The 12,020-nt window shown below is 46.3% G+C and overlaps 1 protein-coding gene across 1 annotated transcript in view; it reads left to right on the forward strand.

Annotated features, from left to right (window-relative positions):
* EFCAB6 (EF-hand calcium binding domain 6) overlaps nucleotides 1–12,020 on the forward strand; it is a 1,149,121-nt gene that overhangs the window by 1,107,559 nt on the left and 29,542 nt on the right. The window lies entirely within an intron of this gene.

Here is a 12,020-nt window from a genome sequence, read left to right on the forward strand (position 1 = left end):
CACAGGCAGGTACTTGCAGAGGAACACTCCGCTATTCTCAGTGCCACTGTGATTGAGCCCTTGCCACCGGGGCAAGAAGGGCTGGGATTCTATTCCAGGTACTTCCTTGTGCAAAAGAAAACAGGGGGGATGCGTCCCATCCTAAACCTAAGGGCCCTGAACAAATATCTGATTCGAGAAAAGTTCAGGATGCTTTCCCTGGGCACCCTTCTTCCCATGATTCAGAAAAATGACTGGCTATGCTCCCTGGACTTGAAGGATGCTTATACACACATCCCGATACTGCCAGCTCACAGGCAGTATCTTCGATTCCGTCTGGGAACACAGCACTTTCAGTATTGTGTGCTGCCCTTTTGGCTCACCTCTGCGCCCAGGGTGTTCACCAAATGCCTGGCGGTCATTGCAGCGTCGCTATGCAGGCTGGGAGTGCATGTGTTTCCTTATCTTGACGATTGGCTGGTGAAGAACACCTTGGAGGCAGGAGCTCTACAGTCCATGCAGATTACTCTCAAACTCCTGGAGCTACTCGGGTTTGTTATAAATTATCCAAAGTCCCATCTCCATCCAGTTCAACAACTAGAATTCATAGGAGCTCTGCTGGACTCTCAGGCAGCTCGGGCCTATCTTCCCGAGGTGAGGGCGGACAACCTTCTGTCCCTGGTTTCCTTGGCCAGAGCGTCTCAGCAGATCGCAGTTCGGCAGATGTTGAGACTTCTGGTCCATATGGCCTCCACAGTTCATGTGACTCCCATGGCCCATCTTCACATGAGATCAGCTCAATGGACCTTGGCTTCCCAGTGGTATCAAGCTGCAAGGGATCTGGAGGATGCAGTCCAGTTGTCCACCGCTTTTCACAATTCCCTGCGATGGTGGACAATTCGCTCCAATTTGACCTTGGGATGTCCCTTCCAGATTCCTCAGCCTCAAAAAGTGCTGACTACGGATGCATCTCTCCTAGGGTGGGGAGCTCATTTAGATGGGCTCCACACTCAGGGAGCTTGGTCCCTTCAGGAATCAGGTCTTCAGATCAATCTCCTGGAGTTGCGAGCGATCTGGAACGCTCTAAAGGCTTTCAGAGATCGGCTGTCCAATCAAATTATCCAAATTCAGACAGACAACCAGGTTGCCATGTACTATGTCAACAAGCAGCGGGGCACCGGTTCTCACCCCCTGTGTCAGGAAGCCGTTCAGATGTGGCTTTGGGCCCGCTGTCACGGCATGTTTCTCCAGGCCACATGTCTGGCAGGCATAAAAAACAGTCTGGCCGACAGGTTCAGCAGGATAATGCAACCTCACGAGTGGTCTCTCAACAGGGCAGTTGTCCGCAAGATCTTCCGAGCGTGGGGTACCCCCTCTGTGGATCATTTTGCCACTCAGATCAATCACAAGGTCCCTCAGTTCTATCCCAGACTTCAGGCCTACGACAGGCTAGCCTCAGATGCCTTTCTCCTACATTGGGGGTCAGGCCTTCTGTATGCATATCCTCCCATACCTCTAGTAGGGAAGACTTTGCTGAAACAGAGGCAAGACCGCGGAACCATGATTCTGATTGCTCCCTTTTGGCTGCGTCAGATTTGGTTCCCTCTTCTTCTGGAGTTATCCTCCGAAGAACCGTGGAGATTGGAATGTTTTCCAACCCTCATCACTCAGAATGAGGGGGCGCTTCTGCATCCCAACCTCCAGTCTCTGGCTCTCACGGCCTGGATGTTGAAGGCGTAGATTTCGCCTCCTTGGGTCTTTCTGAGGGTGTCTCCCGAGTCTTGCTTGCTTCCAGGAAAGATTCCACGAAGACGTGTTTCTCTTTTAAATGGAGGAGGTTTGCCGTCTGGTGTGACAGTAAGGCCCTAAATCCTCGCTCTTGTTCTACACAGACCCTGCTTCAATACCTTCTGCACTTGTCAGAGTCTGGTCTTAAGACCAACTCCATAAGAGTTCATCTTAGTGCTATTAGTGCTTATCATTATCGTATGGAGGGTAAGCCCATCTCTGGACAGCCTTTAGTTGTTCGCTTCATGAGAGGTTTGCTTTTGTCAAAGCCCCCTGTCAAACCTCCTATGGTGTCATGGGATCTCAATGTCGTCCTCACCCAGCTGATGAAAGCTCCTTTTGAGCCACTGGATTCCTGCCATCTGAAGTATTTGACCTGGAAGGTAATTTTCTTGGTGGCTGTTACTTCAGCTCGTAGAGTCAGTGAGCTTCAAGCCTTGGTAGCCCATGCGCCCTATACTAAATTTCATCATAACAGAGTAGTCCTCCGCAGTCACCCTAAGTTCTTGCTGAAGGTGGTGTTGGAGTTCCATCTGAACCAGTCAACTGTCTTGCCAACATTCTTTCTCCGTCCTCATACCCGCCCTGCTGAATGTCAGTTGCATACAATGAACTGCAAGAGAGCATTGGCCTTCTATGTGGAGCGGACAAGCCCCTTCAGACAGTCCGCCCAAATGTTTGTTTCTTTCAACCCCAACAGAAGGGGAGTGGCTGTCAGGAAACACACCATTTCCAATTGGCTAGCAGATTGCATTTCCTTCACTTATGCCCAAGCTGGGCTGACTCTTGAGGGTCATGTCACGGCTCATTGTGTTCGAGCCAGGGCAGCGTCGGTGTCTCACTTGAAGTCAGCCACTATTGAACAGATTTGCAAGGCTGCGACGTGGTCATCAGTCCACACATTCACAACTCATTACTGCCTTTAGCAGGATACCCGACGCGACAGTCGGTTTGGGCAGTCGGTGCTGCAGAATCTGTTCGGGGTTTAGAATCCAACTCCACCCCCCTAGGCCCATTTTTATTCTGCTCCAGGCTGCACTCTCAGATGTTTCTTCGTGGGTCAATTTTTGTTATGGCCTTGCCGTTGCGATGTCTAATTGACCCTGTTTGTTGTTTTGAGTGAGCCTGGGGGCTAGGAATACCCATATATGAGAACAAGCAGCCTGCTTGTCCTCTGAGAAAGCGAAGTTACTTACCTGTAGCAGGTATTCTCCGAGGACATTAGGCTGATTGTTCTCACCAACCCGCCCGCCTCCCCTTTGGAGTTGTTCCTTTCTTTGGTTTTGCTTCATAAGTTGACTGAAGCGGGACTCTTGCAAGACGGGTGGGAAGATGGCTGCGCACCCGCGCGCTCGAAGGCTTTAGCAACCTTTGTTGCTAGGAAGATTTTCCGGACCTGGGGCTGCCGTGGACATCATCCATATGTGAGAACAATCAGCCTGCTGTCCTCGGAGAATACCTGATACAGGTAAGTAACTTCGCTTTATCTGCAAGTTTCTACTTGACAGATCCCTAGTGCTAGAGAACATACCTATTATTTACACAACTCTGTGCTGAGGAGCTCTTTGGTAAGGGAGGGAGAGGCTGGATGAGCATTTCTGTTCCTCAACAGAAATGCCCCCCAGCACCCCCCCCCCCCCCTTTACCATACAGCCATGCAGTTTGGAAGGAACAGGTGGCCTTCTGTATGGCCACACTTATCACACATATGTACCAAAGTTTCTCTGTCACAGTTCACCTGTCATGCAACCCAGATTGCTGACTCCTCTCACATCAACCCCAGCATTTGATAATACCACATATGTAGTGCACAAAGTACACACACAGACCCTGGTCAGTGCCAAATGTGTAAAATTGTATTTAAACTATATACAAAAGCAAACTATATACAAGTCCCCCCCCCCTCAAAAAAAAAAAAATCATTCTCCCCTCTCCTATCCCTCTAATTGCCGTCACAGCAGCTCTATCACCAGCAGCATGAGCTGGCTATGAGTCTGTTGGCAGTCCTCGACAGAGTGCCACAGTGCTGCTGCTGCTGCCACCTCCTGCAGCAACACAGCAACCAGTTGCTGCAGGAGTTGCAGTACTGCGGCACTGTTGTCTATAGTTGGTGGGGCTGGTGGTGTTGGTGGGTGTTCCTCCTCCTCCCCCTCTAGAGGAGGCATATCTGCCCATTGGTCCGCCTCTGCCTCCACCTCCTCCTCCTTCCGCCTCCTCCTCCTGTGCCACTAGTGCTGTGGCCTCCTCCTCCTCCACCTCCTGCTGCTGCCGCCCTATGTATGTAAAAGGATTGTCTTTCAGATCAGCACATCCAACATGGCTTACATAGTGCAGGAGCTGGTTGGCCTGAGGAGGGGAATGGAGAAAGGTGTGGTGAGCCCTGGGCTATACCCATGGGGTGTGAGATGCATGAGATGACATGACAAGGAACCCTGGAAGCTGGTCTGACACAGAGTACACAGGATATGTTGGCAGACCGCACTCATTGGTCAGCAGCATGTTTGCATTATGATTTGTGACTATGGTTGGCTGACCAGTTTTGTTTTTGGTTGTTTTTTTTTTGGGGGGGGAAGCACATAACTTTAATATGAGGCAATGATATCCACTATGAGTAGGACCTCAGGCAGAAATACCATGAAACAGTATTCACCCCAGGAAGGGGTTAGTTGGAAGTTGCAGCCACACTCACAGGAGGGTAGCTGCAACCTCAGGCCTTGATCTGGGACAGAGGTGTTATGACTTACTAGTTGCCTATTAGCCACATGGAAACTGATATTGTACACAACATTTGCATTATTAAATAAATACATTTACAAATGAGTACAGGTGCCTGTGCTCTGTTTATAATACTTACGTCGAGCCCTGAGGCGCCGTCGCACTGCCCTGATCATGTCAGGGCTCTCCCGCTTTATTCGGCTGACCCTCCCTCGAGGTCCCTCCAAATGCCACATCTTCTGCAAGTTATAAGTTTGTACACCAGGAGTCAGGGGATGGCCCTTCTTGCCTTCAGCACACAAATTCATTCGGAAATCAAATAGGAGAGATGCACAACCATAGGCGCCCGGTATAAGAGGCTTGGACAGGCTAAGCCTCCCCTGCTGTGCTCTGAGAGGTTTAAATTGTTGATTTACCTTCATCCTCACAGCAGGAGCTGCAGTGAAAGCCCTCTAGCCTTGTGTAACCAATTGTAGAAATTGGTTTATGGTTTGTTTACCTTACTGCTAGGAGAGCAGGGGGAGGGGGGGGGTTGGCTGGATTGCCAGGGAGATATTTAACGAGGATGACTTCCTGACCTGCACTGAGAACAGATAGCAGCAGATTCGGACAACCAGACAACAAAGGTAGAAAAGATCATTTTATTGTCATTATAGTGTTTGGAATATGTCCACTTTGAGAATCAGGTGCTCAACATTAAAAGTTTATATTTATTTACTTATTTATGGCATTTTATCCCACATTAAACATGAATTAGGGTGTTTTGTGGCTCTACATGAGAATTGTGATATTATGATCCCTTGTTTCATATTGTTGACGGTCTGCATTTTCTGTATGGGTGGCATATTGGTGTATTAGGTTCTGCCCAGTGTAATATTTATGGTACAGTAAGGTTCTGAGTGTGTTTTTGCACAAAGTTGTGCATAGTGTTTTGCAGTTGAGCGATTGTGCTTAGAATATGCTTTGAGCAACCACTTTATTCTTTGACATATGATACATATCTAATATCTAAATTTAACAAAAGGTATTAATTGTGACTTTTATTTTTATTTATTTATTTTTTTCTGTGTGTTATCAGACAATTATGGATTTAAGCCCCACCCCTAACCCCGCCCCCTTTTAGCCTCCCCAAACAGTTGGGCCACCGACCGCCTATGTGCACTGATTGGGGGGGGGGCATTACATTGGTACAGGTGATGTCATTGAGGTGAACATGAGGACAGAGAGTACCGTTTGTGTGCAGTATTGTAGGGATGTGGGAATGGTTTTCTTTCTAGTACATAGATTCTATTAATGAATGTGCATGTGCACATATCATTGATTACCCTTCAATACAGACTACAGTTAGTGCTTACATTGCTGAGGGAGCTCTTATATGTGTAGCTACAGGAGGGGGACCTGATAGCCTGGGGGGGGGGGGGGGGGAAGCAAACACCTTTCCAACCTGTCCCTTATTTGACACCAGGCTTGGATGGAGACAGTCCTGGGGGGCAGGTGGTGGTGGTACATAAAAAGAATTCACCGGTGTTTGAGGCAATTGTACACCAGGTAGAAGCTTTCAGCATCGCTGAAATTGGGCTCTCGCCGTAAAGACATGTTTTGCAGGGAATAAGCGTTGGAAAGCGTGCATCACCTTATATGGACGCCCATGCATGATGGACGTCCTTCCGTGCACAGTTCCATATATGGACGAGTCAGCACGTGGACGTCCTGCCCCACATATGATGGGTCGGCACGTGGACGACCATGATGTGCATGGACCGTAGTCACGCGTGCGGGGCCTTATTGGATGAGTACGTGTTCATACATGCGGAACCTTCCTTATATAGATCATTATCAGTGTGCAAACCTCTTCATATATACACAATAAAATATGTATGTTCCTTATATTCCCATAGCTGCATGTTCCGCAAGTACAGTGCAAGCAGTTGCAGACATCCAGGTACAGGAAATACCAGGAACATTCATAAGTGTAAAGTACAGTAACAAGGACGTGTTTCTCACAGAACTGCCGAAGGACGTCCTTCAGTGGGCCTAGTAAGATGGACGTCCTTCAGCAGTTCTGCGCGAAACACGTCCTTGTTACCGTACTTTACACTTATGAATGTTCCTTATATTTTCCATACCTGGATGTCCGCAACTACATGCACTGTACTTGCGGAACAACTAGGTGCATCAGAGAAGTCCAAAGTATGGTAATGACGTCTTTCTCGTAGAACCAGCGAAGGACGTTGATATGACAAATTGGCAAGTACAGTGAATGTATTAGGGACGTCCTTTCGCGGATCTGGAAGATGGGCGTCCCTGATTTGGGCGTTTCGCACTGCAATAATGGAATGTCTAAGGACTTCCATACTATTTTTCGATTATACCTACCTCATTTTAGCTGACTTCGCAAGGACGCCCTAATTCATACTTGAACAACCTTTCGAAAATGCCCCTCCACGTTACTAAGTTACATTTATAGAATTTAGTCTTATATTTCCCCCACAAGGAGAGGCACTGAGGTTGTTCGAGGGGAGCAGTCTATGGATTAAATCTGACAGAATTTTTAGAATCATTACTAATAAGACAGAGAACAACAATGGTGATAACATTCACCGCAGAGCCATATTGCAATAATATTCTATGCTTATATTTCTGCTACTTGAATGAGATGTTTATGAGCTCTCAAATTCATGTTTATCCTGATTTGTCCAGAGATAAACAATTGAGGCACCAAGCCTTCTTGACCTTTAAGAGTAAGGTTTTTGGCCTTAGGCACCATATCTCAAAAAAGATATAAAGGGATTGGAGAAGGTACAGAGAAGGGCGACGAAAATGATAAAAGGGATGGGACGACTACCTTATGAGGAGAGGTTAAGACGGCTAGGACTCTTTAGCCTGGAGAAAGGTGGCTGAGGGGTGATATGATAGAGGTCTACAAAATATGAGTGGGGTAGAGCGGACAGATGTGAAGCGTTTGTTTACGCTTTCTAACAATAATAGAACTAGGGGACACAAGATGAAATTAGAATGTGGTAGGTTTAAAACAAATTGGAGAAAGTTTTTCTTTACTCAGCTTGTGGTTAGACTCTGGAACTCATTGCCGGAGAAGGTAGTGACGGCAGCTGGCCTTGCTGAGTTTAAAGGGGGTCTGGACAGATTCCTGAAGGAAAAGTCCATTGATCGTTATTAAATTCTGGGTTTTTGCCAGGTTCTTGGGGCCTGGATTGGCCGCTGTCGGAGACAGAGTGCTGGGCTTGATGGACCTTTGGTCTTTTCCCAGCGTGGCAGTGCTTATGTACTTATGTACTTATATTTGTTTTGAAACTCCCTTGTATTTGTACTTTAGTATTTGAGGCCAAGACTTTTTTTTTTAACCATAAGAGACTATTGGACTTTATTAATTGCCAAGGAGGAATTGAGAGTTTATGTTAAAATGCCTGGAGATTAGAAATCACAGTATGGATAGAGGCTGAAGGATTGTTCTGGGAGTATGTCCTATTTCATTTCTCCTTTTTTTTTTCTATCCTTCTTGGATTCATGACCTTAATTAGAGTCAAAGGAAGAATGTAACTTTAATTTCCTTTAATGTTAACATGTATTTTTTTTTCCTGTTGCTGATATTGCTAATATTTTTTTTCACTGTATTATAATGGTGTTTGGAAAATTCATCTATACGCTCTAGCTTATGGTATATGACCCACTTCATCTGTGAGCTGCCAGGCTGTTCTGAGATCAGTGTAGAATGAATGTAACTTTCTATGCGTTGACTCTCTTGGTACATATTGTTGACCTATATTGTGTGATTCTGTGTGATAGGGTTCTAAACCCAATTTCTAGATGTCTTTTGGTTGATTGTGAGGTTTGTATCTTTTCTGTCCAAGAAATGGGTTCTCTCTTTCTTTCTTTCTTTCTTTCTTTCTTTCTTTCTCTTTCTTTCGTTTTGTCGTACATTTTACCAAAAGAGATTATGAAGAAACAATGTGTTTTAAGCCTGTAAAATGTATTGGATATTTTCCTGTTTTAATTATGTCTGAAGTGTATTTCTTCTATTTGGCCAGCAGGTGGTGCATGTTTTTGCTTAAAGATGTTACAGAGGACTGACCTCTCTTTCTTAGTTAGCACACAGATAAAGGAAATGCCTGTAGTGATGTAACCAGTTTTCATTTGAAACTTGACTGTTCTGGGCTGATAGGTAATTTCAAACTCCAGGCCAAACAGATGCTGGCTGTTGCTTCAGTTTCAGACTGGAGAAGAGAGAGAAAGCTCTTTGCTGAAGTCCTGTAAAACAGTTATATTTGATAACTGTTGAGCAGCTATATGTCCTGATCTCCCCAGGTACTTTCTAGAAAGTAAACAAATGTGTAGTTAGTGTTATAATTGATCCATTTTCAGTTACTTGTTACTGTTTGCTGATTGCACTTTTTCTGTCCACTGTTCAATATTTTTATGAGAATAAACATAATCGTTTCTTCGCCCTTCTTGTCTGGACTGACAAAGAATCCTGGTGGTTTGTGTGTTAGGTCTGTGAGTGCTTTCTGGGAACTGTTGGGACCACTGGGAGTGTGGCTCCAGAAACCTAGAAGTCACTAGGGATAATTTGAGAGTGGGTGACTCGCCCAGAGACAGTTGTGACCCAGTCAGTGGGAGGAGGGTGCTAGTATAGAGCACAAGCGGCATGTGCAGGCGGGCCTGAGCTGTGCTGGGGATAGACCCTCTAAATGGCTGCAGGGTAACTCTAGTCAGGTAGCTAGAAATTGAAGCTTAGCTGAAATTGGGTAGCGGAGCAGGTGGGGGGGAAGAGGGTTGGTGGTTGGGAGGCTAGGATAGGGGAGGGCAGACTTATACGGTCTGTACCAGAGCCGATGATGGGAGGCGGGACTGGTGGTTGGGAGGCGGGAAATACGCTGGGCAGACTTATACGGTCTGTGCCCTGAAAAGGACAGGTACAAATCAAGGTAAGGTATACACATATGAGTTTGTCTTGGGCAGACTGGATGGACCATGCAGGTCTTTTTCTGCCGTCATCTACTATGTTACTATGTAGTGGTATAGAAAGCTTTTGAATAACCATAAGCCATAACCGCACTTGCCCCCTCAGCTACATAGTAAAATATTTCATTGTATTGTATGAACAGCATTAGTATCATATTTATGTTATTTGAATGTTTTTTTCCATACTATCTTATATGGTATCATTTGTATTGTACTGACATTTTATCATTATCTCTGTTAAGTAATTGTTCTACAGTGCTGTTAAATGTGTATATTTCTGATGCTGTATCATGTTAATCCTATTACTGTGTTCAATTTGCTATTTCTTGATTTTGTTTATGCTTATATTTGGTCATTTTACTATTGTTATGCTGTTAACAAAATTGTAAGTTTTATATTAAACTGTACCTGCTGTACACCACCTTAGATCATTTTTTATTTTTATGTTTGTTACATTGTACCCCGCGCTTTCCCACTCATGGCAGGCTCAATGCTCTCTTCATAAAGCTGGTTAATAAATTCCAATAAATAAATAAAATTAAGCTGATGAATTTGTTGTCAGAAAATGTGGTCAAGGTCAATAGTAGTAGCTGGTTTCCCTTTTAGAAAAAAAGGTTTGGGCAAGTTCCTGCAGAATAGTTTAGTGTACAATTTGGTCTTGCTAGCTAATTTCCTTTCTCCGAGGACAAGCAGACTGCTTGTTCTCTCTCACATGTGGGTCGACGTCGGCCCAGGAAATGGCAATTTTTTTCAAGCAAAAAATAAAAAAGTATTGCCAGAGTCTTCTGGCACGTGAATCGCGTGCACCGCGCATGCGCGGACAACTTCCCGGCCGTAAGCGCCCCTTCAGTTTCTTTCTCCACGTTGAGATGCGGTAGGTTCTATCTGCATCCTCTCAGGCGCAGGAAAGAGTCTTAGCTTTTTGTTTTATTTCTTTATTTTATTTCAATTCTCAGTTAAAAAAAAAAAAATTCCCGTAGTGGTTTTTAAAATTTGTTCCCTTTAAAGTTCCTTTGTTTTTCGACGCGGCGGGCTTAGGCATCACCCCCCGGTCCGGTATTCCCTTAATTTTTGTGCCCTTCTTCTGTTACAGGGCACAATCGCGTCTTTTGATTCGCCGAAGCCATTTTTCCTTCCATGTCATCGAAGTACACCCAGCCGGCTTCAAACATTGTACTCGATTGCAGAAACCGGACCATCTCAGGTCCAATACCCACTGCCTGTGTATCCAGTGCCTGGGTTCTCCGACCATAGCCCAGCCGCTTGTAGTCTGTGTCTTCGTATGAAGAAACAGACCCAAGCATCTCGAGAAGCCCAATGAGAGAAGCTTTTTGGGGTTTGGTCCGGTCCTTCGACATCGGTACCGAGGTCGGCAGCGGCAGAGTCGACATCGGAAGGAGCATCGACATCGGGAGCAGAGGTAATGGCTGCTGATAGACCGTGAGGTGTCGAGTGGGTCTCCACCTGCCTCGAGGCCTCCTGTTATGCAGGCCCCCCAGGACCGACCTTCGGATACGGCCCCAAGGAGATGTGAGGATTCCACGTCCTCATCGGTACCGAGGAGTCTCGATGATGGGCGTCAAGCGAAGGCAAAGAAGCACAGTCATCGTTCTCCTTCGACACATGATGCCTGATTGATGAGGTCTCAGTTACCCCACAATTCTATAGTGGTGGACTCTGCCCTCAAGAGAGCCAGGAGTACTAGAGACTATGCTTCGGTGCCCCCAGGCAGAGAAGCTAGGACTCTTGATTCTTTTGGGAGGAAGACGTATCAGTCCGCTATGCTTGCCGCCAAGATTCAGTCTTACCAGCTCTTCACGAGCGTTGACTTGCGAGACTCGATAAAGTAACTGTCTAGCTTGGTTGATGCACTCCCTTTGGAGCTGGCCGAGCCCTTTCGTCAAGTGGTCAGGCAGCAGAAGGCGTGTCGAAAATTCCTGGTCAGGGGTACGTTCAACACTTTTGATGTAGCATCCAGGATTGCTGCTCAGGGTATAGTGATGCGCAAACTCGCATGGCTGCGTATCTCTGACCTGGATCATTCTGTCCAGCAGCGAATGGTGGACGTTCCTTGCCGGTGGGACAACCTTTTGGGTGAAAAAGTAGAGGATCTTGTATCTTGTTGATCAGATCAAGAAGCATAATGATGCTATGGATTCTCTCTCCCACCAGGCGCCTTCTGCTACAACCTCCTTATCTAGGAGGTATTTTGGGGGGGAAGAGGAGTGCTCCCTATTCCTATCCTAGGCGTAGGTACACTCCTGCTTCTCGGCAGCCTGCCCAGGCTCAGCCCCAGCGCGCTCGTTCTCGTCAACAGTGTGCGTCTAAGACCCATACTGCTCCCCAGCAAAGGCAGGGGGTGGGCTTTTGACTGGCTCCAGTTAAGCATAGCCTCAGTAAAAGTGTCCGAACCGGATGACTTGCTGGTTGGAGGGAGGTTAGTATTTTTTCACCAAAGGTGGCCTCTTACAACCTTCGACCAGTGGGTTCTCCAAATAGTCTGGTTAGGATACACCCTCAATCTGGAATCCAAACCTCCAAATTGTCCACCGGGAGCT

This window comes from Microcaecilia unicolor, chromosome 9, assembly GCF_901765095.1.
Source record: "Microcaecilia unicolor chromosome 9, aMicUni1.1, whole genome shotgun sequence".
Taxonomy (NCBI): Eukaryota; Metazoa; Chordata; class Amphibia; order Gymnophiona; family Siphonopidae; genus Microcaecilia; species Microcaecilia unicolor.